Source organism: Macaca fascicularis, chromosome 9, assembly GCF_037993035.2.
Source record: "Macaca fascicularis isolate 582-1 chromosome 9, T2T-MFA8v1.1".
NCBI lineage: Eukaryota > Metazoa > Chordata > Mammalia > Primates > Cercopithecidae > Macaca > Macaca fascicularis.
Window position 1 is genome coordinate 73,386,037 of NC_088383.1, and position 27,657 is coordinate 73,413,693.

At 40.5% G+C, this 27,657-nt stretch overlaps 1 long non-coding RNA gene across 1 annotated transcript in view; it reads right to left on the reverse strand.

The window, feature by feature from the left end:
- Window positions 1-465: 465 nt before the first annotated feature.
- LOC141407690 (uncharacterized) overlaps window positions 466-27,657 on the reverse strand; it is a 30,694-nt gene continuing 3,502 nt past the window's right edge. The window contains exon 2 of the long non-coding RNA XR_012417822.1: window positions 466-802. This is a non-coding gene — a long non-coding RNA (uncharacterized lncRNA). The remainder of the gene's footprint in view (window positions 803-27,657) is intronic.

Below are 27,657 nucleotides of genomic sequence, written 5' to 3' on the forward strand. Positions count from 1 at the left end.
CATCTATTGAGATAATCATGTGGTTATCATGTGTCCCACTTAAGATTTCAATTGAAGAGCGGCTCTGCTGCTTCTGGAATAGAGAGTATGTGGGGCTGTGAATTGGGATAGCTGAGTTTTAGTCCCAGCCAGGGTCAGCTTCATGGGTGCCATCCCCCCCAGAAAAGCCCCGTGGTTGGTTTAATGTTCTGCTGTTACTGTCTTGAAGTTCTTAAAATTTTTATCTTTGAACTCGTGTTCTGTACATGAAATGTAATGGGAGAATAGAGCATGTAGGTGAGCAGTGGAGACACAATCGGACCTGTGGGCATAGGAGGAAGCTCAGGTCCCCCTGGTATGTCTACTCTACATGCCTCAGGGCTGTTCGGGTCTCTGCAGGAACTTGAGGCAGCTGGGATAAGCCTCAATAAGATCGTCTTGCCAATTTCTCAGCAGAAATCTTAGAGGCCAGAAGCAGTGGGATGATTGATTGACTGATTTTTATTTATTTACTTATTTGAGACAAAGTGTTGCTCTGTTCCTCAGGCCTGGAGTGCAGCAGTGCAATCTCGGCTCACTGCAACCTCTGCCTCCCAGGTTCAGGCGATTCTCCTGCCTTAGCCTCCTTGGTAGCCGGGATTACAGGTGAATGCCACCATGCCTGGCCAATTTTTTTATTTTTAGTAGAGACAGGGTTTCACCATGTTGGCCAGGTTGTTCTCAAACTCCTGACCTCAAGTGATCCGCCTGCCTCGGCCTCCCAAAGTGTTAGGATTATAGGTGTAAGCCACCACACCCAGCCTAGGATGATACATTTAAAGTGCTGAAAGAAAGAGGAAAAAAAAAATCAACTGATGGCATCTTTGATTTTCTTGTTAAAAAAAAAAAGATATATATATATATATATAAATTTTAAAATTTATAAATTTAAAAACATCAACTGAGAATTATCCAGCAAAGCTGTTCTTCAAAATTGAGAGATTAAGACATTCCCAGATCAATAAAAATGGAGGGAGTACATTGCCACTACACCTGCCCTACAAGAAATGCTAAAGGGAATTCTTCAGGTTGAAATGAATAAATGCTAGACAACAACTCAAAGCCACATGAAGACAGAAGGATTTTTATGAAAGGTAAATGCATGGGCAAATACAAAAGATTACTATAAAATATTATTATAATTTTGTTTTGGAACTCTACTTTTTATTTTCTAAGGGATTTAAAAGATAAACACCTGAAAAGTAATTACAAATCTATGTTATTGGGCATACAGTGCATAAAGATATAATTTGTGACATTCATAAATGGATGGGTAGAGCTAAATAGGAATAGGGTTTTTTGTATATGATTAACTTGGTATCAATTTAAGTTATATTGTTGTAACTTTAATGTGTTATATGTAATCCCCGTGGTAACCACAAAAAAATATCTATAGAATATACACAAATTAAATGAGAATGGAATAGAAATGTGTCACTACAAAAAAACAAAAAACAAAAAACAAAACAAAAACAAAAACAAAAACACAAAAGCAGGCAGTATGGAGGAAATAAGGAACAAAAATGTTATCAAATATATACAGAACAAATAGCGAAATGGCAAGAGTAAATCCTTATCAATAATTACTTTAAATGTAAATAAACTCTCCAACTAAAAGGCAGAGATTAGCAAATATGGATTAAAAAAAAACATGATCCAAGTGCATGTTATCTATAAGAGACTCCCTGTAGATTTAAAGATAAAGAGGCTGAAAATGAAAGGATAGAAAAAGATATTCCATGCAAACAGCAAGTAACCAAAAGTGATTTGAGGTGACTGTCCTAATTTTAGACAAAGTAGACTTCAAGTGAAAAAAAAACTGTTACAAGAGACAAAGGACAGTATATATTGATAAAAGGGTCAATTCATCAAAAAGATATAACAAGTATAAACATATATGCACCTAACACCAGAATGCAAAAAAAAGTAAATATTGACAGAATCGAAGGGAGAAGTATACAGTTCTACAGTAAGAGGTATAGAATTCAGTATCCCTCTTTTAATAATGGATAGGACAACCAGACAGAAAGTTACTAAGGAAATAGAGGACTCGAACAATACTATAAAACAACGGACCTAAATACACATACAGAACGCTCCACCTAACAGAATACACATTTTCCTCAAGTGTACACAGAACATTCTCCAGAATAGACCACATTTTAGGCTACAAAACAAGATTTGAGAGCTGAGATTTGACTGGAGTGTTGACAGGAGAGCACTAGAGTGCAGCAGGGGAGGGGAGATGCAGCTTTGGTGATTGGAAGTTCAGGAGGACAGCATGGAGGCACCCGGCCACTGCAACCTTGTCCCCTACTCCACATGGCAACCATTCCCCAGATGGGATCTGCTCAGAGTCACTAGGGACTTGGTGTTGTGGGGAGAAGGTAAGCAGAAGATCTCCACCAGCCCCCTTTGCCACCAGAAACACCTACAGTCCTTACAACAGGAGAATCCCATAGGCCTCACAGCCCTGAGCCCAGTTTGGAGAACTGCCAGGAATTCATGCAGCTGCATTGCCCCAGATTAGGGACACAATGTGTGCACTCCCCACCCCAACCCTCTGTGAACCAAGCTGCTGCAGCATGGCACCATCTTGAGATGAGAGTCACCTCTGGTGTGCTTCCTGCCCTGGGGGCACCAGTAGCCACTGCACCTCTCCAGCACTGTGACTCCCTCTTCATTCCACCAAGCCCACAATGGTAGCTGAATGCCACAACCCCAGCTGTGTGGAGCCTGGGCCCAGGATTGGCTGTGACTCTGACCCTGCATAGCAGGGAAACCAACCCCTGCCATGTACTTCCAGTTGGAGGATCAGCCTGGCAGTCTCATGCAGGGCAAACCTTCCCTTGACCTGCCCAAACTGTGGCATGCTCTCCCCCAAGCAGGAGAGGCTCCTGAGCAGCTGATACACCCCTAGGCCAGCAGAGGAGCTATGCATATATACGCACACTCAGGACCCAAGAAACAGCCCTGCAGAGCCCCCATCCCCACAGACACACCCCTAGCCTGCCCAAAGGCCTTATTCTCACAATCAAGGCCTGAGAAACAGTCCTATGGGGTGTCCCTAGAAGGCATGCCCCCAGGCTGGCCAAACAGCTGTATGTGTGCCTGTGATTGAGGCCTTTGAAGTAGCCCCATGGACTGTCCCTAGCAAACACATCTGCAGACCAACTGAGCTGCCATGCAGCTGTGTCTGTGGCCTAAGAAAAAGCCCTACAGGCCATCCTAGTTAGGCACATCCCTGAGCCAGCCTAGCAGCCTTGCACCAGTATTCCAGATTTGAGAAGCAGCTTCACAGGACACCTTCAGTGGACTCACCCCTAAGCCAGCCAAGTAGCTCTGTGCCCGCATCCCAGGCCTACAAAACAGCCCTGTGGACCATCCCCTGCAAAAATGCCCCCAGGCTAGCTGAGCAGCTGTGCAGCTGTGTCATGAGACTTAGAAACAGTCCTGTACCTGCTCCTGACAAATACGCCCCCAGGCCAGCCAAGCAGCCATGCACTCAAGTCCTGGACAAGAAAACAGTAACATGGGCCACCCTCAACAGACACCACCAGATCAGCCAAGCAGCCTTGTGCCTACATCCCAGGCCTGAGAAGTAGCCTTGTAGGCCACCCTTGTAAGACATATTCCTAGGGCAGCCAAGCAGCACCAAAGTCCTGGATCAGAGAAACAGCCCTGTGGGCCACCCCCAGCAAACATGCACCCAGGCCAGCCAAATAGTCTATGCCACCCCTGAGAAGCAGCCTTATGGGCCACCCCTGACAGACATATCCCTAGACTGGCCAATCAGCCAAGGGCTCATGTCCTGGACCTGAGAAATAGACCTGTGGGCCAGCCCAGCAGACCTGCACCCAGGTTAGCTGAGCAGCCCTGTGATCATGTCCCAAGCCTACAAACAACCCTGTGGATCACTCTGGGCAAACACACCCCAGGCCAACCAAGCTGCCATGCTATGTCCCAGGCCTGAGAAACAGACCCCAGGCCAGCCAACCAACTTTGTGCCTGTGTTTCTGGCCAGTGTAACAGCCCCATACCCCCAATCCCAATGAGTCAGACTCCAAGTTGGCTGACCCACTGTGTGCATGCACATGCCTCCAACCTGAGAAATAGCCTGGCAAGCCCATACTTGGCAAAGCTGCACCACAATCACCACAAACTCTCTCAGCCTAGGCCACTAAGAAACACACAAGCATCATTAGTATGGATTACAGCTGAAGCAACTACATGGAGACTATACTACTACTGCATCCACCTAGAAATCAATGCACCCCACCAAACCAACAGCCCAAGATTCATTCATACAAATAAATCTTTCCCTACAACACCAACTCCATAAAAATGGAAGAGGCAACTTCTGTATCAGAGGCGTAGAAATCAATGTAGGGATATATAAACCATGAAAAAGCAAGGAAACATGACACCTCCAAAGGAAAACAATAATTCTCCAGCAACAGACTCCAATCATAGGAAAATATATGAAATGCCAGAAAAGGAATTCGAAATAATAATATTAAGGAAACTCACTGAGCTACATGATAATACAGAGAGACAATTCAATGAAATCAGGAAAACAATTCATGATTTGAAGGGCAAATTCACCAAAGAGATGGACAGTTATAAAAAAGAATGAAGCAGATATCCTAGATAATTTAATGAATGACATAAAAATACAATTAAGAGCATCAACAGTAGACTAGACCAACCAGTAGAAAGAATTGCTGAAGTTGAAGACAAGTCTTTTGAAATAACAAAAATAGACAAGAAAAGAAAAAAAAATGAAGAAAGCTTACAGGATTTGTGGGACACCATTAAGTAAACAAATATTTGTATTATGGGCATTCTAGAAGAGAAGGGGAAAGGTGAGGATAACATATTTAATGAAATGATAGCAGAAAACTTTTTCCAAGTCTTGGGAGAGAGATGGACATCCAGGTCCAGGCATCTCAAAAAATAATATATTTCACCCCAAACAGATAATCTCTGAGGCACACTCTAGTCAAATATCAAAAGTCAAAGCCAAAGAAAGAATTCTAAAAGCAGCAAGAGAAAAGCAGCAGATCATGTACAAGAGAGTCCCCATTAGGCTAAAAGTGGATTTCTTGACAGAAACCTTATAGGCAAGGAGAGAATGGGAGGATATATTCAAAGGACTGAAAGGAAACAAACAAACAAAAAAACCCTGTTGGCCAAGAATATTATACCCAGCAAGACTCTCTTTCAAAAATGAGGGAGAAATAGTCATTCACAGACAAGCAAAAACAAAGTGAATTCATCACTAGACCAGCTTACAAGAAGTGCTCAAAATAGTCCTACATCTGGAAATGAAAATATGATAATCGCCATAATGAAAACATGAAAAATATAAGACTCACTGGTAGTGCTGATATACCAAGAAAAAAGGAGAAGGAATCTAACTTTATCACTACAGAAAACCACTCAATCACTAAAATAACAGAGGAAGTAAGGACCAAAGGATATATGAAACAAAAGAAGACAATCAATAAAATTATAAGAATAAGTCCTCACCTGTCAATAGTAACCTTGAATATAAATTGATTAAATTCCCCCATTTAAAAGATATAGACTGGCTGAATGGATTAAAAAAAAAAAACAAGACTTAACTCTATGCTGCCTACAAGAAATTAATCTCACCTTTAAAGACACACATAGATTGAATGGGAAGGAATGGAAAAAGATATTCCATGCAATTAGAAACAAAAATCAAGCAGGAATAGCTACACTTACATCAGACAAAACAACTTCAAGTCAAAATCTGTTAAAAGAAAAAGACAGAGAGAAAAGGACATTATATAGTACTAAAGGGATCAATATAGCAAGAGAATATTGTAAATAAATATGCACCCAACACCAAAGAAGAGATAGACCCCAAAACAATAATAATTGGGGACTTCAACACCCCATGTTCAGCATTAGATGAATCATCTAGACAGAAAATCAACAAAGAAACGTCAGATTTAAACTGTACCATAAACCAAATAGACCTAACAGACAGTTATAGAACATTTCACCCAACAGCAGCAAAATATACATTCTTCTCATCAGGACATGGATTGGATTTTCCAAGACTGACCATATGTTAGGACACAAAATAGTTCTCAAAATTTTTTTTAAAATAAAAATATATCAAGTATCTTATCTGATCACAATTGAATAAAAGTAGACATAACAAGAGGTACACTTGAAACTATATAAATGCACAAAAATTAAACAACATGCCTCTGAATGACCAAGGGGTAAAGGAAGAAATTAAGAATGAAAATTTAAAATTCCTTGAAACAAATGAAAATAGAAACACACCAAAATCTATGGGATACAACAAAAGCAGTATTAAGAGGCAAGTTTATAGAGATAAATGCCTACACCAAAAAAGTAAAAAGGTTTCCAATAAACAACTTAGCAATATACCTCAAGGAACTAGAAAAGTAAGAACAAACCAAGCCCAATATTAATAGAAGAAAAAAAAATCAGACCAGAAATAAACAAAATTGAGACTAAAAATACAAAAGATCAGTTAAACAAAAAGATTTTTTTTTTTTAAAAAACTAAAATCAACAAACCATTAACTAGACTGAAAAAAAACAAAAACAAAAACAAAAAAACGAGGGGGAGAAGACCCAAATAAATAAAATAATTAGAAACAGGACTAGCATGGTGGCTCATACCTGTAATCCCAGCACTTTGGGAGGCCAAGGCAGGTAGATCACCTGAGGTCAGGAGTTTGAGACCAGCCTGGTCAACATGGTGAAACCCTGTCTCTACTAAAAATATAAAAATCAGTCAGGCATGGTGGCACGAGCCTATGATCCCAACTACTCAGGAGGCCGAGGCAGGAGAACTGCTTGAACCTGGGAGGCGGAGGTTGCAGTGAGCTGAGACTATGCCACTGCACTCCAGCCTGGGAAACAGAGTGAGACTCTGTATCAAAAAAAAAAGGAAAAAGAAAAGAAAAGAAACAAAAAAGGAGTTGTCACAACACAACAGATACCACAGAAATATAAAGGATCATTAGAGACTAATATGAACAACTATTCTAATACATTTAAAAACCTAGAGAAAATGGGTACATTCCCAGACAGATACAACCTATCAAGATTGAACCAAGAAGAAATATAAAATCTGCACAAACCAGTAACAAGTAATGAGATTGAATCAATAATAAAAAGTCTCCAAGCAAAAGAAAACACAGGAACAGAATGCCTCACTGCTAAATTCTACTGAAGTTTTAAAGAATTAAAACCAATTTTGTCAAACTATTTTAAAAAATTGAAACAGAGGGAATTCTTCCTGACTCCTTCTATGAGGTCAGGATAACCCTGATAACAAAACCAGAAAGAACACAACAAAAAAGAATACTACAGGCCAATATCCTTAGTGAACAGACACAAAAATCCTCCACAAAATACTAGCAAGCAAATTCAACAGTACATCAAAAAGATAACACACCATGATCAAGTAGGATTTATCCTAGGAATGCAAGGATGGTTCAACATACACAACTCAATAAACATTATACATCAATAGAATGAAAGACAAAAGTTGTATAATCATCTCAATAGATGCAGAAAAAGCATCTGATAGACATCCCTTCACAATAAAACCCCCCCTTTTTTTTTGAGACAGTGTCTCACTTTGTCACCCAGGCTGGAGTGCAGTGGCATGATCTTGGCTTACTGAAGCTTTGACCTTCCAGGTTCAAGCGATCCTCCTGCCTCAGCCCCCCAAGTAGCTGGGACTATGGGCACTTGCCACCACACCTGGCTATTTTTTTTTTTTTTGGTATTTTTTGTAGAGACAGGGTTTTGCCACGTTTTCCAGGCTGGTCTCAAACTCCTAGGCTCAAGGGATCCGCCTGCTTCAGCCTCCCAAAGTGCTAGGATTATAGCTGTGAGCTACCGTGCCTGGCCCACAATAAAAACTCTTAAGAAATTAGATATACAAGGATATTATCTCAACATAATAAAGGCCGTATGTGACAAATCCATGGCTAACATCTTACTGAATGGAGAAAAGCTAAAAGATTTTTCTCTAAGAACTTGAACAAGACAAGGATGTCCACTCTCACCATCTTTTTTTTTTTCTCTTTTTTTGAGACAGGGTCTTATTCTGTCACCCAGGCTAGAGTGCAGTGGCATGATTATAGTTCATTGCAGCCTTGAACTTTTGGGCTCAAGTGATCCTCCCACCTCAGCCTCCTGAGTAGCTGGGACTACAGGCACATGTCACCACACCTAGCAATTTATTTTTTGTATTATTATTATTATTATTATTATTATTATTTGTAGAGATAGGGTCACACCACGTTGCCCATGCTGATCTTGAACTCCTGGGCTCAAATGATCCACCCACATCAGCCTCCCAAAGTGCTGGGATTACCTGTGTGAGCTACCATGCCCGGTCCACTCTCACCACTCTTATTCAACATAGTACTAGAAGTCCTAGCTAGAACAATTAGACAAGAGAAGGAAATAAAGGACATCCAGATTTGAAAGGAAGAAGTCAAATTGTCTTTTGCAGAGGACATGATCTTATATACAGAAAAACCTAAAGACTACTAAAAAACTCTTGGAACTGGGAAAAAATTCAGTAAATTTGCAGGTTACAAAATCAATATACAAAAATCAGTAGTGTTTCTATACACCAACAACAAACTAGCTGAAAAAGATATCAAGAAGGCAAACTCATTTGCAATAGCTACAAAAAATAAACACCTAGGAATACATTTAACCAGGGAAATAAAAGATCTCTCTTTACAAGGAAAACTGAAAAACACTGATGAAAGAAATTGAAGAGGATACAAATAGAAAGACATCTCATGCTTATAGACTGCAGAATATTGTTAAAATGACAATACCATTCAAAGAAATCTACAGATCCAATGCAATCCATATCAAAATACCAATTGCATCCTCACAGAAATAGAAAAAATAATCTTAAAAAGCGTTTGGAACTCCAACAGATCCCAAATAGCCAATGCAATTCTGAGCAAAAAGAAGAAAGCTGGAGAAATCACATTATCTGATATCAAAATACATTACAAAGCTGTAGTAACCCAAACAGCATGGTACCCAAAGAGACAAACAGATCAACAGAACAGAATAGGGAATCCCAGAAATTAATCCATATTACAGCTAACTGATTTTTGATAAAGGTACCAAGAATACTCATGGGTGAAGGACAGTCTCTTTAATAAATGGTGCTGGGAAAACTGGATATCTACATGCAGAAGAATGGAACTGGAACCCCACCTATCACTCTATAGGCAAATCTGTTTAATAATAAAAATGGATCAAAGACATAAACATAAGACCCAAAACTATCAAACTGCTAGAAGAAAACAGGGGAAACATTTCAGGACATTCATCTAGGAAAACATAAATAAAACCTCAAATGCACAGGCAACAAGAGCAAAAATAAACAAATTGGATTATATCAAACTACAAGGCTTCTGCACAGAAAACCACAAAACAAAACAATCAACAGAGTGAAAAGACAACCTACAGAATGAGATAAAATGTTTTCAAACTACTCATCTGATAGGAGATTAATATCCAGAATATGTGAAGGACTCAAAGAGCTCAACAGAAAAAAAAAAAAAAAAAAACTCACTATGATTAAATGAGCAAATGATCCGAATAGACATTTTTCCAAAGAAGACACACAAATGGCTACAAATATATGAAAAAATACTCAGCATCACTAATCATCAGATAAATGCAAATCAGAACCGCAATGAGGTATCATTTTTCCCCAGTTAGAATGTCTACTATCAAAAAGACTGAAAAATAGCAAATACTGTCAAGGATGTAGAGAAAATGGAACTCATACATTGTTGGTGGGAATGTAAACTAGTTTTGGAGAATAGTATGGAGATTCCTCAAAAAACTACAAATAGAACTACCAAGTGATCCAGCAATCTCACCACTGAGCATTTATCCACAGGAAAGGAAATCAGTATATCAAAGAGACGTCTTCATTCCCATGTTTATTTCAGCACTATCCACAATAGCCAAGAGATAGAATCAACTTAGGTGTCCAACAACAGATGAATAGGTACAGAAAATGTGATATATATATATATATGTATCTACTATTCAGCCATAAAAAAGAACAAAATCTTGTCATTGGTGGCAACATGGATGGAACTGGAGGACCTTTTGCTAAGTGAAACAAGCCAGGAACAGAAAGTTAAATACTTTCTATTAAGTATAATAAATGAATATGTTCACACTTTTATGTGAAAGCTAATAAATGTTTATCTCACAGAAGTAAAAACTAGAAGAGAGGATACTAGAGACTGGGAAGGGTGGGAGGAAGGGAGAGTTTTGTTGAAAGATACAAAATTACAGCTAAACAGGAGGACGAAGTTCTAGTGTTCTATATCACTGTAGGATGACTCTAGTTAATAATATATAGTTTCAAATAGCTAGGAGGAGGATATTGAATGTTTTCAGCAAAAAGAAATGATAAATGTTTGATGATTGATATGCTAATTACCCTGATCTAATCACTATATATGTATTGAAACATCACTATGTAGCCCCCATGTATATATACAATAATAATTATTATTTTTAGAGATGGAGGTCTCATTCTTTTGCCCAGGCTGGAGTGCAGTGGAACAACCATAACTCACTGTAGCCTTGAACTCCTGGGCCCCAGTGATCCTCCTGCCTCAGTCTCCCAAGTAGCTGAGACTACAGGTGCATGCTACCACATCCAGCTAATTTGTATTTGTTTATTTATTTATTTATTTTTAGATGGGGTGTGGGGTCTTGCTCTGTTGCCTAGGCTGCTTTCAAACTCATGGCCTTAAGCAGTCCTCAGCCTCCTGAGTAGCTGAGACCACAAGCATGGGCCACCAAGCCTGGCCTATTATTTGTCAATTTAAAATAAAGAAAATTAAAGAATTTTAAAATATTGAAATCATACAAAGTATCTTTCCAACCAAAATGGAATTAAATTTGAAATCAACAGAAGAAAAACTGGAAACTTCATAAATATATGGAAATTAAACAATGTAGTCTTAAACAACCAATGCGTCAAAGAAGCAATCACAAGAGAAATTAGGAAATACCTTGAGACAAATGAAAACATAAATATATTAAAACTTATGGGATACAGTAAAAACAGTGCTGAGAGAGAGATTTATAGTTGTAAGTAAATGTATTAAAAAAGAGGGAAGAGCTAAGTAAATAACCTAACTTTATACCTTAAAGAAATAGAAAAGGCCAGGCACTATGAGTGGCTCATGCCTGTAATCCCAGTACTTTGGGAGGCCAAGGAGGGGGCATCACCTGAGGTCAGGAGTTCAAGACCAGCCTGGCCAATGTGGTGAAACCCTGTCTCTACTAAAAATACAAAAATTAGTCAGGTGTCGTGGCACATGCCTGTAATCCCTGCTACTTGGGAGGCTGAGGGAGGAGAATCGCTTGAACCCAGGAGGCAGAGGTTGTAGTGAGCCAAGATCATGCCACTACACTCCAGTCTGGGCAACAAGATTGAAACTCCATCTCAAAAAAGAAAAAAAAGGAGAGCAGGCTGTGTGCGGTGGCTTGTGCCTGTAATCTCAGCACTCTGGGAGGCTGAAGCAGGTGGATCACTTGAGGTCAGGAGTTTGAGACCATCCTGGTCAACATGGTGAAACCGTGTCTCTATTAAAAATCTAAAAATTAGCCAGGCATGGTGGCACACACCTGTAGTCCCAACTACTCTGGAGGCTGAGGCAAGAAAATCACTTGAACCTGGGAGGTGGAGGTTACAGTGAGATGAGATCATGCCACTGCTCTCCAGCCTGGGCGACAGAGTGAGACCCCTTCACAGAAACAAAAATTAAAGAAAAGAAAAGAAAAAGAAGAGCAAACTAAACCCAAAAGTCTAAGGGGGAAGGAAATAATAAAGATTTGAACAAGAAAAAAATAAAATAGAGAATAGTAAAACAATGGAGAAAAATCAACAAAACCAAAGATGGGTCTATTAAAAGATCAACAAAATTGACAAACCTTTAGTTAGAATGACTTAGTAAAAAAGAAGACTCAAATCACTAAAATCAGAAATGAAAGTAGGGACATTACTACTAATTTTACAGAAATAAAAAGGGTTATAAGGGAATACTGTGAACAACTGTACACAAGCAAGTTGGATAACCTACATGAAATATACAACTTCCGGCCGGGCGTGGTGGCTCACGCCTGTAATCCCAGCACTTTGGGAGGCCGAGGTGGGCGGATCACAAGGTCAGGAGATCGAGACCATGGTGAAACCCCGTCTCTACTAAAAATAGAAAATATTAGCCGGGCGCAGGGGCGGGCGCCTGTAGTCCCAGCTACGCGGGAGGCTGAGGCAGGAGAATGGCATGAACCCGGGAGGCGGAGCTTGCAGTGAGCCGAGATTGCGCCACTGCACTACAGCCTGGGCGACAGAGCGAGACTTCGTCTCAAAAAAAAAAAAAAAAAAAAAAAAAAAAAAGAAATATACAACTTCCTTAAAAATGCATGATCTGCCAAAACTCAATAATGAAGAAATAGGAACAGACTTATGAAATAGGAACAGACTAATGAAGAAATAGGAACAGAGTATGGGATTGAATCAGTAATCAAAAATTTACCAATAAAGAAAAGCCCTGGACCAGATGGCTTCACTGGTGAATTCTACAAAACATTTAAAGAATTAACACCAAACCTTCTCAAATTTTTCAAAAAACTAAAGAGAGGAGAACACTTTCTCACTTATTCTTGAGACAGAGTCTTGCTCTGTCACCCAGTCTAGAGTACAATGGCATGACCTTGGCCCACTGCAACCTCCGCCTCCTGGGTTCAAGCAATTCTCCTGCCTCAGCCTCCCAAGTAGCTAGGATTACAGGTGCCTGCCACCACGCCTGGCTAATTTTTTTTTTTTTTGAAGTAGAGACAAGGTTTCACCATATTGGCCAGGCTGGTCTCGAACTCCTGACCTCAGATGATCCACCTACCTCGGCCTCCAAAAGTAACTTTCTCACTTATTCTAAGAACCCAGCAAAATTCGAATCCTAAAGCCAGGCACACTACAAGAAAACTACAGACCAACATCCCTCACAAATAAAGATACAAATATCCTCATCAAAATACTAGCAAGTCTGGGTATAGTGGCTCACATCTGTAATCTCAGGACATTGGTAGACTAAGGCAGGAGGATTGCTTAAAGTCAGGAGTTTGAGACAAGCCTGGACAACATAGTGTAAGACCTCTTCTCTTAAAAAATAAAAAATAAAAATAAAAATAAATTAGCCAGGTGTGAGCCTGTAGTCCTAGGTACTTGGGAGGCTGAGGCAGGAAGATCACTTGAGCCCAGGAGTTTGAGGCTGCAGTGAGTTATGATCATGCCACCATACTCCAGCTTGGGCAAGAGTGATACCCTATGTCTATAAACAAACAAACAGTACTAGTGAATTGCCAGGCTCAGTGGCACACATCTGTGTGCCGAGAAGTTAGAAGCTGTAGTATACACAATCATGCCTGTGAATAGCCACTGCACTCCAGCCTGGGCAACATAATGAGATTCTGTTTTTTTATTATTTTTGTTTTGTTTTTGTATTTTTTTTTTTTTTTTGAGACAGAGTCTCGCTCTGTCACCCAGGCTGGAGTGCGGTGACCGGATCTCAGCTCACTGCAAGCTCCGCCTCCCGGGTTCACGCCATTCTCCTGCCTCAGCCTCCCGAGTAGCTGGGACTACAGGCACCTGCCACCTCGCCCGGCTAGTTTGTTTTTGTATTTTTTTAGTAGAGACGGGGTTTCACCGTGTTAGCCAGGATGGTCTCGATCTCCTGACCTCGTGATCCACCCGTCTCGGCCTCCCAAAGTGCTGGGATTACAGGCTTGAGCCACGGGTTTAAAAATTTTTTTTTGTTTTGAAACAAGGTCTTACTGTCACCCAGGCCGGAGTGCAGTGGCATGGTCATGGCTCACTGCAGCCTTGACCTCCTGGACTCAAGTGATCCTCCTGCCTCAGCCTCCTAAGTAGCTGGGAATATAGACGCATCCACTGCATCCAGCTATTTTAAAATTTTTTTATAGAGGTGGAGTCTTGCTATGTTGCCTATTTTCCAGGCTGGTCTCAAACTGCTGGTATCAGGTGATGTTCTTGTTCTGGCCTCCTAAAGTGCTGAGATTACAGGCATGAGCCACTGTGCCCAGCCAAGACTCTTAAAAAATACTAGCATATCAAAATCAATAATAAATTTTAAAGGATTATACATCTTGATCAACTGAGATTTATTCCTGAAATACAAGGATGGTTCAATGTATTAAAAAATCAATTAAGGCTGGGTGTGGTGGCTCACACCTGTAATCTCAGCACTTTGGGAGGCCAAGGTGGGTGTATTGCTTGAGGTCAGGAGTTCAAGACCAGCCTGGCCAACATGGCGAAACCCTGTCTCTACCAAAATACAAAAATTAGCTGGACATGGTGGCAGGCACCTGTAATCCCAGCCACTAGGGAGGCTGAGGCAGGAGAATTGCTTGAGTCCAGGAGGTGGAGGTTGCAGTGAGCTGAGACGGTGCCACTGCACTCAAGCCTGGGCGACAGAACAAGACTCCGTCTTGGGGAAAAAAAAAAATAATAATGTAAACCTCACATTAATAGAACGGAGGGGAAAAAACCCACACAATCATCTCACTTTATATACAAAATGCATCGGGCAAATTTCAATACCTTTTCATGATAAAAACACTCAACACACTAGGAATAGACAGAAATCTTCTTAATGTGATAGAGGCCATGTGTGAAGAACCCACAGTTAACATCATACTCGATGGTGAAAGACTGAGAGCTTTTTCCCTAAGATCAGGAATAAGACGATAATACCAGCTTATATCACTTTTGTTCGCCATAGTATTGTAAGTTCTAACCACAGCAATTAGGAAAAAATAAAGCAACAAAAGGCATTTAAATTGGAAAAAAAGAAGTGAAAGAATCTCTGTTCACAGATGACATGATCTTATATGTAGAAAATTCTTAAGATACATGTGCATGTGTGCACACACACATATACATACACACACACACATTGTTAGAACCAAACAATGAATTCAGCAAAATTGTAGGATACAAAAGCAACACAAAAAATAAGTTGCATTTTATACATTAATAATTGGCAATTGATAAGGAAATTAAGAAAATAATTCAATTTACAAAAGCATCAAAGAATAAAATACTTAGGAAGAAATTTATTCAAGGAAGTGAAAGTCTTTTTCACTTCAAGGAAGTGACAGCCTTGCTCTGTCGCCCAGGCTGGAGTGCAGTGTCGCGATCTCGGCTCACTACAAGCCCCACCTCCTGGGTTCATGCCATTCTCCTGCCTCAGCCTCCCAAGTAGCTGGGACAACAGGCACCCACCACCGTGCCTGGCTAATTTTTTGTATTTTTAGTAGAAACGGAGTTTCACTGTGTTAGCCAGGATGGTCTCGATTTCCTGACCTTGTGATCCGCCTACCTTGGCCTCCCAAAGTGCTGGGGTTACAGGCGTGAGCCACTGCACCCAGTGTGAAAGTCTTATATACTGAAAAATATAAAGCATTGTTAAAATAAATCAAAGAGGATGTAAATAAATGAAGGCATCTTGTGTTCATGGATTGGAAGACTTAATATTGTTGAGGTGACAATATTAACCAAAGTCGTCTACAGATTTGATGCAATTCCTGTTAAAAATCCCAATGATTTTTTTGCAGAAATAGAAAAGTCCATCCTAAAATTCATGTGGAATCGTAAGGATCCCCAAACAGCCTAAACAGTTATGAAAAAGAACAAAGTTGGAGAACTCCTGTTTCCTGATTTCAAAACTTGATATGGTGCTGGGCGCAGTGGCTCACACCTGCAATCTCAGCATTTTGGGAGGCCGAGGTTGGGGGATCATTTGAGGTCAGGAGTTTGAGACCAGCCTGACCAACATGGTGAAACCCTATCTCTACTAAAAATACAAAAATTAGCTGGACATGGTGGCGTGCACCTGTAGTCCCAGCAACTTGGGAGGTTGAGGCAGGAGAATTGCTTGAACCCAGGAGGCGGAGGTTGCAGTGAGCTGAGATCATGCCACTTCACTCCAGCCTGAGTGACAGAGCGAAATTCTATCTCAAACAAACAAATAAACAAAAAAACAAAAAAACAAAGAACTTGATATGGGGTGGGGGAGAGGTGTGGAGCAACATGGCAAAATAGGAGCGTATACCATTTGTCCTCTCTTCAGGAACACCAAATTTTAACAGCTAACTGCACACAAAAAGCATCATCACAAGAATCAAAATCGGGTGAGCAATTGCAGTACCTGGTTTTAACTTTATACTACTGAAGGAGGCACTGGAAAAGGTAAGAGAAGCAGTCTTGAATTGCACCCCTCCCTGCCACCCCACACCCCCGCAACAACCATTCGGCAGGGAGAAATCTGTGACCTTGGGAAAGGGAAGGTACAGTAACTGGGGGGCTCTCTGTCTCTCTCTCTCTCTCTTTTTTTTTTTCTGAAATAGACTCTCACTCTGTCACTCAGGCTGAAGTGCAGTAGCGCAATCTTGGCTCACTGCAACCTCAACCTCCTGTGCTCAAGCAATCCTCCTACCTCAGTCCCAAGTAACTGGAACTACAGGCACATGCCACCACACCTGCTTAACTTTTGTTATTTTTTGTAGAGATGGGATTTTGCCATGTTGCCCAGACTGGTCTCAAACTCCTGTACTCAAGTGATCCACCCGCCTCAGCCTCCCAAATTTCTAGGATTACAAGCATGAGCCACTGTGCCAGGCCAACTGGGGGACTTTACATTGGACTCGGTGCTGTCCTGACACAGCAGAGAGCAAGCTGTGCGGGGCTCAGCCAGTGCTCATGCGCAGAGACAGCATCAGGACCAGCCCTAGCCAGAAAGGAAGTGCCCATGCCAGCAGTAAGAACCTGAGTTCTCGCCACTATGGCCAAAGTGCTCTGGGGTTCTAGGTAAACGAAAGGCAGTCTAGGACACAAGGATTGCAATTCCTAGGCAACTCTTAGAAATCAGGTAGATTTCTAAGGTTTTTGACTCAGGACTGGGCAGGACTCAGAGCCAGTAGACTAGGGTGGCATGTGACTTAGGAAGATAGCAGATGGGGCAGCTAAGTGTGGGCTTGTGCCACCCTCCCCACACCACAGGCAGCCCCCCTCACAGCAATGGAAGTGTCTCCTTCCTTCTGCTTGAGGAGAGTGAAGAGTTGAGAGGGCTTTGTATTGCATCTTGGATACCAGCTCAGCCACAGCAGGATAGGGTACCAGTCAGTCATGAGGCCCCTGTTCCCAGCCCTAGCTCCTAGACATTTCTAGACATACCCTGGGTCAAAAGGGAACCTGCTGCCTTGAAGGGGAGGATCCAATCCTGACAGGATTCATCACCTACTTACTGAAGAGCCTTTGGGCCCTGAATAACCAACAGTGATACCCAGGGAATATGCCATGGGCCTTGGGCTCTGAGAAGGGCTGAATTCAGGTGTGACCCAGCACATTCCTGGGTATGGTGTTACAGTGAAAGATTCCTTCTGTTTGAGGAAAGCAGAGGGAAAAGTAAATAAAACTTCATCTTGTACCTTAAGTACCAGCTTGGCTACAGTGGGGTAGAGCACAAAGCAGGCTGTTGGGGTCCTTGAGTCCAAACCTAGGCTCTTGGAAAGCATTTCTGGACCTGGGCCAAAGGGGAGCCCACTGCCCTGAAGGGTGAGTTCCCGGCCTGGAAGCATTCACCACAAGCTGACTGAAGAGCTCTTGGGTTTAAGTGAACACTGTCAGCGGCCTGGCAGAACACCCCTTGGGCCACTGATGGTGATGCCCAGAGAGAGGCTCCTCTGCTTGCAGAAAGGGGAGGGAAGACCAGGTGGGACTTTGTCTTGTGGCTGGAGTACCAGCGTAGCTGCAACAGAACAAAACATCAGGTAGATTTTTAAGGTTTTTGACTCCAATCCCTCACTCCCAGACAGCATCTCTAGACCCACCTGGGGCCTGGGGGAGCTTGCTGCTCTGAACAGGAAGGGACACAAACCTGGCTGGCTTTGCCACCTGCTGATCGAAGAGCCATAGGTCCTTGAGTGAACATAGGTGGTAGCAAGGTAGTGATTACAGCAGACTTTGGGCAAGACCCAGTGCTGTGCTGGCTTCAGGTCTAAACCAGCACAGTCCCAACAGTGGTGGCCACAGGGGTGCTTGTGTTCCCCCAGCCCCAGTTCCAGGCAGTCCAGCACAGTGAGAAAGGCTTTGTTTGGGAGAACAAAGTAAGAGAAAGGAAGGGGCGGGGGGCAGGGGAAACAAGTGTCTCTGCCTGGTAATCCAGAGAATTCTTCTGGATTTTATCCAAGACCACCAAGGCCATACTTCTATAAGTCTGCAAGAACCACAGTGTTACTGAGTTTAGAGCCCAAGTCCCTTCCAATACTGGGAAAACTTTTCTAAGTAGATGGGCACAAACAAGCTCAGACTGCAAAGACTACAAAAAATGCCTAACTCTTCAATGCCTAGACACCCATGGACATCTACAAGCATCAAGACCATCCAGGAAAACATGACCTCACCAAACAAATTAAATAAGTCACCAGGGACCAATTCTGGAGAAACAGAGCTATGTGGCCTTTCAGACAGAGAAATTATTAAAATGAGTCAAGCAGAAATTCTAGAGTTGAAAAATGCAATTTAAATACTAAAGAATGCATCAGAGTCTTGTTTTTGTTGTTGTTGTTGTTGTTGTTGTTGTTGTTGTTGTTGTTTGAGACAAATCTTGCTCTGTTGCCCAACGGAGCACCAACATGTCTGACAGCAGACTTTTCAGTAGAAACCTTACAGGCCAGGAGAGTGTGGCATGACACACTTAAAGTGCTGAAGGAAAAAACTTTTACCCTAGAATAATATATCTGGTGAAAATATCCTTCAAGCAAGAAGACCTTCCCAGATAAACAAAAGCTAAAAGCTTTCACCAACACTAGACCTATCCTACAAGAAATGCTAAAGGGAGTTTTTTAACCTGAAAGAAAAGGAGATTGATGAGCAATAAGAAATCATCTCAGCTAGGCATGATGGTTCATGCCTGTAATTCTAGCACTTTGAGAGGCACAGGAGGGCAAATCACTTAAGCCCCGGAGTTCAAGACCAGCCAGGGTGACATGGTGAAACCTTATTTCTACTAAATAAATAAATAAATAAATAAATAAATAAATAAGCAAGCAAGCAAGCCAGAGTGGTAACATGCACCTGTAGTCCCAGCTCCTTAGAAGGCTGAGGTTGGAAAATTGCTTGAGCCTGGGAGGTCGAGGCTACAGTAAGACATGATTGTGCCACTGCATTCTAGTCTGGGTGACAGAGTGAGACCCTGCATATATATATCTAAAGCATCTGAAGGTATAAACTCACTAGTAATAGCACGAAGAAAACACAGAACATTGTAACACTGTAATCATGGTGTATAAACTAGTCTTAAGTAGAAAGACTAAATGAACCAATCAAAAATAGTATCTACAACTACTTTAAGACAGTACAATAAGACAAAGAAAAACAACCAAAAGCTAAAAGTAGAGTAATGAAATTAAAGTGTACAGTTTTTATTTTCTTTTTGCATGTTTGTTTATGCAATCATTGTTAAGTTGTCATCAGTTTAAATACAGGATTATAGGATAGTATTTGCAAGCCTCATGTTAACTTCAAATTGGAAAACATACAACATGGCCGGGTGTGGTGGCTCTCGCCTGTAATCCCAGCACTTTGAGAGGCTGGGGTGGGTGGATCACCTGAGGTCAGGAGTTCAAGACCAGCCTTGTCAACATGGCAAAACCCTGTCTCTACTAAAAATACAAAAATTAGCTGGGCATGGTGGCGCATGCCTGTAGTCTCAGCTACTCAGGAGGCTGAGGCAGGAGAATCACTTGAACCTGGGAGGTGGCAGTTGCAGTGAGCCAAGATTGCACCATTGCACTCTAGCCTGATTGACAGAGCAAGGCTCCATCTCAAGAAAAGAAAAGAAAAGAAAAACATACAACAGATACCAAAAAATAAAAAGAAACAAATTAAATCATGCCAGAGAAAATCACCTTTACTAAAAGGAAGATAGGAAGGAAGGAAAGAAGAAAGAGAAGACCACAAAGCAACCAGAAAACAAATAACAAAATGGCAGGAGTAAGTCCTTACTTATTAATAACAACACTGAATGTAAATGGACTACACTCTCCAGTCAAAAATGGCTGAATGGATAAAAAAGCAGGACCCACTGATCTGTTGCCTATAAGAAACACACCTCACCTGTAAAGATACACACAGACTGAAAATAAAGGGATGGAAAAAGATATTCCATGTCAAAGGAAACAATGAAAAAGCAGCAGTAGCTATACTTACATCAGACAAAATAGATTTCTTTTTTTGAGATGGAGTCTCGCCTTGTCATCCAGGCTGGTGTGTAGTGGGGCAATCTTGGCTCACTGCAACCTCTGCCTCCCTGGTTCAAGCAATTCTCCTGCCTCAGCCTCCCAAGTAGCTGGGATTACAGGCACATGCCACCATGCCCAGCTAATTTTTGTATTTTTAGTAGATATGGGATTTTACCATGTTAGCCAGGCTGGTCTCGAACTGCTGACCTCAAGTGATCTGCCTGCCTTAGCCTCCCAAAGTGCTGGGATTACAGGCATGAGCCACCGTGCATCTCTATGCCCAAAATAGACTTCGAGACAAAAACTGTAATGAGAGACAAAGAAAGTCATTATATAATAATAAAAGGGTCATTTCAGCAAGAGGATATAACAATTGTAAATATGTATGCCCCCCAGGGTGGAGCACCCAGATACATAAAGCAAATATTATTAGAGCTAAAGGGGGGGGAGGAAGGGAGGGAGGGAGGGAGGGAGGGAGGGAGGGGGAGAGAGAGAGAGAGAGAGAGAGAGAGAGAGAGAGAGAGAGAGAGAGAGAGAGAGAGAGAGAGAGAGACCGCAATACAATAATAGCCGGAGACTTCAACATCCGACTTTCAGCACTAGATGTGATCTTCCAAACAGAAAATTAACAAAGAAACGTTGAACTTAATCTGCACTACAGAACAAATGGACCTAATAGATATTTACAGAACATTTCATCCAACAGTTGCAGAATGCACATTCTTTCCTTCAACACATACATCATTCTCAAGGATATTCCATATGTTAGGTCACAAAACAAGTCTTTAAACATCCAAAAATTGAAATATAAGCATCATTCTGACCACAAAATGAAACTAGAAATCAATAAGAAGAATTTTTGGAAACTATACAAACACATGGAAATTAAACAATATTCTACTGAATGATCAGTGGGTCAATGAAGAGATTAAGAAAGAAATTGAGAATTTTCTTGAAACAAATAATGGAAACACAATATCCCAAAACCTATAGGATATAGCAAAAGCAGCACTGAGAGGGAATTTTATAGCTGTAAGTGTCAACATCAAAAAAGAAAAATTTCAAACAAATAACCTAATGATGCACCTTAAAGAACTAAAAAGCAAGAGCAGAGCACACCAAACCAAAAGTAGAAAAAAGGAAATAATAAAGATCAGAGCAGAAATAAGTAATTTGAAAAGCATACAAAAGATCAATGAAATGAAAAGTTCATCTTTTGAAAAGATAAAACTTACAAACCTTTAGACAGATAAATAAAACTTACAAACCCTTAAACAGACTAAGAAAAAAGAAAGAAGATCCAAATAAATAATCAGAGCTAAAAAAGACATTACAGGCCAGGCGTGGTGGCGCACGCCTGTAATCCCAGCACTTTGGGAGGCCGAGGTGGGCGGATCACAAGGTCAGGAGATCAAGACCACGGTGAAACTCCGTCTCTACTAAAAATACAAAAAATGAGCCGGGTGCAGTGGCAGGCGCCTGTAGTCCCAGCTACTCGGGAGGCTGAGGCAGGAGAATGGCATGAACCCAGGAGGCGGAGCTTGCAGTGAGCCGAGATCACGCCACTGCACTCCAGCCTGGGCGACAGAGTGAGACTCCATCTCAAAAAAAAAAAAAAAAAAAAAAAAGACATCACAACTGATTCTGTAGAAATTCAAAGGATTATTAATGGCTACTATGAGTAACTGTATGCCAACAAATTGAAAAATCTAGAAGAAATGGATAAATTCATAGACACATATAACCTACCAAGATTGAACCATGAAGAAATCCAAAACCTGAACAGATCAATAACAAGTAACAAGATCGAAGCTGCAATAAAGTGTCCCAGCAAAGAAAAGCTTGAGACCTGATGGCTTCACTGATGAATTCTACCAAACATTTAAAGAAGAATTAATACCAATTCTACGTTAACTATTCTAAAAAACACAGGAAGAAGGAATACTTCCAAATTTATTCTGTAAGGCCAGTATTACCCTGATACTAAAACCAGACAAAAACATTAAAAAAAAAAAACAAAACTATAGGCCAGTATCTCTGATGAATATTGATACAAACATCCTCAACTAAAAACTAGCAAACCAAATTCAACAATACATTTAAAAGATCATTCATCATGACCAAGTGGGATTTATCCCAGGGATGCAAAGATGGGTCAATATATGTAAATCAATCAATGTAATACATCATATCAACAGAATGAAGGACAAAAATTGTATGATCATTTCAATTAATGCTGAAAAAACATCTGATAAAATTCAACATATCTTAGTGATAAAAATCCTAAAAAAACAAAACAAACAAACAAAAAAAAAACTGGGGATAGAAGGAACATACCTTAACACAATAATAGCCATATACGACAGACCCACAGCTAGTATCATACTGAATGGGGACAAACTGAAAGCCTTTCCTTTAAGATATGGAGTACGATAAGGATGCCCACTTTCATCACTGTTATTCAATATAGTACTGGAAGTCCTACCTAAAGCAGTAAGACAAGAGAAAGAAATAATGGGCCTCCAAATTAGAAAGGAAGAAGTCATATTATCCTTGTTTGCAGATGATATGATCTTATATTTGGGAAGACCTAAAGATTCCACCAAAACACTATTAGAACTGACAAATTTAGTAAAGTTGTGGGATACAAATTCAATATACAAAAATCAGTAGTATTTCTGTATGCCAACAGTGAACAATCTGAAAAAGAAATTTTAAAAGTAATCCCATTTACAATAGCCCCAAATAAAATTAAATAACTAGGAATTAACCAAAGAAGTGAGAGATCTCTACAAGAAAAACTATTAAACACTGATGAAAGAAATTGAAGAGGACACACAAAAAAATGGAAAAATATTCCATGTTCGTGGATTGGAAGAATCAATATTGTTAAAATGTCCATTACTATTCAAAGCAATCTACAGAGTTAATGCAATCCCTATCAAAATACCAACGACATTCTTCACAGAAGTAGAATAAACAATCCTAAAATTTGACCCAGAATAGCCAAAGCTATTCTGAACAAAAAGAACAAAACTGGAGGAATCACTTTACCTGACTTCAAATTATACTACAGAGCTATGCTAACCAAAACAGCATGGTACTGTCATAAAAACAGACACATAAACCAATAGAACAGAATAGAGAATCCAGAAACGAATCCACATACCTATAGTGAAATCATTTTTGACAAAGGTGCCAAAAACATTCATTGGGGAAAAGAAAGTCTCTTCAATAAATGGTGCTGGGCAAACTGGATACCCATATGAAGAAGAATGAAACTTGACTCCTGTCTCTTACCACATGCAAAACTCAAACTAAAATGGATTAAAGACTTAAATCTAAGCCTCAAACTATGAAACTACAAGAAAACATCAGGAAAACTCTCCAGGACATTGGTCTGGAGTGATACCCTGCAAGCACAGGCAACCAAAGCAAAAATGAGCAAATTAGATCACATCAAGGTAAAAAGCAAAAACAACAAAAAACTTCTGCGCAGCAAAGAAAACAATCAACAAAGTGAAGAACCAACATACAGAATTGGAGAAAATATTTGCAAACTACTCCGCTGACACGGGATTAATAACCAGAATATATGAGGAGCTCAAACAACTCCATGGGGTGGGGGGGAGGGGGGGAAGTGAATGATTCAATTTAAAAAATAGAAAAATTCTGAATAGCCATTTCTCAAAAGAAGATATATGAAAGGCAAAGGGGTATATGAAAAGGTTCTCAACATCATTGGAGAATGCAAATAAAAACTGCAAAGAGATATCTAATCCCAGCTAAAATGGCTTTTATCCAAAGACAGGCAATAGCAAATGCTGGCGAGCATACAGAGAAAAAGGAATCCTCGTACACTGTTGGTGGGAATGTAAATTAGTACAACTACTATGGAAAACACTTTGGAGGTTTCCCCAAAACAAACAAACAAACAAAAACCTAAAAATAGAACTACCACATGATCCATTCATCCCACTGCTGGGTATATACCTAAAAGAAAGGAAATCAGTATATTGAAGAGATATCTGTACTCCTCCGTTTTTTGGCAGCACTGTTCATAATAGCCAAGATTTGGAAGCAACTAAATGTCCATCAACAGATGAATGGATAAGAAAATACAGTACGTATATATAACAGAGCACTATTCAGCCATAAAAAAGAATGAGATCCTGTCATTTGCCACAACATGGATACAATTGGAGATCATTATGTTTGTTAAGTGAAATAAGCCAGGCATAGAAAGACACACTTTACATGTTCTCACTTATTTGTGGGATCTAAAAATAAAAACAACTGAATTCATGGAGATAGAGAGTAGAAGGATGGTTACCAGAAGCTGGGAAAGGTAGTGGGCATAGCGAGGAAGTGGGGATGGTTAATGGGTACAAAAAAATAGCTGGAAAGAATAAGACAAAGTATTTGATAGCACCATAGGGTGACTTTAGTCCATCATAATTTAATTGTACACTTTAACTAAAACAGTATGATTGGATTGCTTGTAACACCAAGGATAAATGCTTGAGGGGATGGATACTCCATTTTCCATGATGTGATTACTATGCATTGCATGCCTGTATCAAAGTGTCTCATGTATTCCATAATTATATACACCTACTATGTACCTACAAAAAATAAAAATAAAACACTAAAATTTGATACAGAGCTAATCAAAACAGTATGGTATTGGCTTATACACAGACATACAGACCAATGGAATGGAATAAAGAGCCCATACATATATGGTTAAATGATTTTGACAAGGATGCCAAGACTTTTCAATGGTGGAAAGGATAGTCTTTTCAACAAATGGTACTAAGAAAATTGGATATCCACGTGAAAAAGAATGAATTTGATACCTTACCTTACACCACATACAAAAATTAACTCAAAATAAATCAAATCCCATATAAATTAATCAGAATTTCTGGGGGCGGGCCTGGACATCATATTTTTAAAGCTCCCTATGTGATCCTAATGTGAAACAAGGTTTAGAACAACCGATCTAGCCCCAGTGCAGTGGAACAGGCTATGTGGCTCCTAAAGCAGTTCCGAAACATTTTTGAGCTATTTTTAACAATGACAACACTGGGCCCCCGAGACAAGTTTTAACTAACTTTGAAGGTCAGTGTTCATTAGCACATACATTATTGATGAAATTGATCTCATTACTTTTCATCCTTTCTCATACATAAAGTAAGGGTATTCCAAAAACTTCTATATGGAAATAAAAGAGGGAGGAAAACTTTGTGAAAGAATGAAGACATTTGGAACCCAAGAGTTTGATGAAAACAGATGGAAAGTGTAGCTAGAATTCGTGAGACTGACATTCAGAAATACCCTGTTCTCTTCACTAAATCCCTAACCAAGTTGTTGAGTTAGAAAACCCATGGTATAAAGAGGCTGATTTCTAAAATATGCTATTAATTTAGGTAGTGAATGCTGGTTGTCACATAGAGAAAAGCATCTTGTAAATAAGTAATGCTCAATTTTTCTTTACGTATTCCAACGATATTCTTCTGTTTCTCATTCAAAACTGACAGCATCTCTCATCATAATGATGGCATGTCAGCAACTGCAGAAGTCAAACCTTAGAGTCTAGGTAGAAACAACTCAGGAAGGGAATGTGCTATATTCTTTCTCTAGAAATCCATTTGCTTCATTCTTTACAATTTTGAGAAAAACACTGGGAGTCATGATAGGCTAAATTTTCTTTTTATTAAGAGAAAGCTTTGCTTCACCCAGGAGGTGAAGGCTGCAGTGAGCCATGATCAAGCCACTGTCTCCAGGTGACTGAGTGAGACCCTGTCTCAAAAAAAAAAAGCATGTTTAAATTTTCAAACTAAAACATAATCATTCCTGCCTTACATATTAAAAATGTAATAGCTAACTCTGAAGCTACCAAGAAAGCTGATGAGCATAGAGGGAATTCAAGTATTAGAAGACCTGCTGGACGAGATTAACTTTCATATTCCTGCCAACACAGAAGATCTATAATTCCAGGCCAGGCACTGTGGCTCATGCCTGTAATCCCAGCACTTTGGGAGGCTGAGATGGGTGGATCACTTGAGGTCAGGAGTTCAAGACCAGCCTGGCCAACATGGTAAAACCTTGTCTCTACTAAAAATACAAAAATTAGCTGGGCATGGTGGTGGGTGCCCATAATACCAGCTACTTGGGAGACTGAGGCAGGAGAATCGCTTGTACCCAGGAGATGGAGGTTGCAGTGAGCCAAGATTGTGCCACTGCACTGCAGCCTGGGTGACAGGGTGATATTCTGTCTCATAAAAAACTATAATTCCAAAGAAATAGACTTGTACCTCAATCCTAGCAACATAAATAAAACTATTATTACTATTATTATTATTATTATTTTGAGACAGGGTCTTGCTCTGTCACCCAGGCTGGAGTGCAGTGGCACAATCTTAGTTTACCACAACCTCCACCTCCTGGGCTAAAGCAATCCTCCCACTTCAGCTTCCAGAGTATCTGGGACTATAGGCAAACGCCACCATGCCCGGCTGATTTTTTGTGTTTTTTGTAGAGACAACGTTCCTAATGTTTCCCAGGCTGGTCTTGAGCCATCTGCCCTCCTTGGCCTCCCAAAGTGCTGGGGTTACAGGGGTGAGCCACAGCTCCCAACCCTGTTATGTGATTTTTAAAAATGGATCAAAGACATAAGAGCTAAAACTCTAAGACTCTTAAAGAAAACATAGGGTCAAGATCTTCATGACTTTGGATTTGCCAACGCTTTCTTGGCTATGACACAAAATCAGTCAACAAAGGACAAAAAAATAGATAAATTGGACTTCATCAAAATTTCAAACTTTTGTGCAAAGGACACTACCAAAGAGTGAAAAGGCAACCAACAAAATGGGAGAAAATATATGCAAATTATATATCTGATAAGAGATGATGATGATGATGATGATTTGAGACAGAGTCTTGCTCTTTTGTCCAGGCTGGAGCACAGTGGCATGTTCTCAGCTCACTGCAGCCTCAACCTCGTGGGCTCAAACCATCCTCCCCTCTTAGCCCGCTGAGTAGCTGGGACTACAGGCACACACCACTACACCTGGCTGTTTTTTGTAGAGGTGGGGTTTTGCCATGTTGCTCAGGCTGGTCTTGAACTCCTGAGCTCAAGCAATCCACCCACCTCAGCCTCCCAAAGTGCTGGGATTACAGGCATGAGCCACCATGCCTGGCCCTGATAAGAGATTAATAT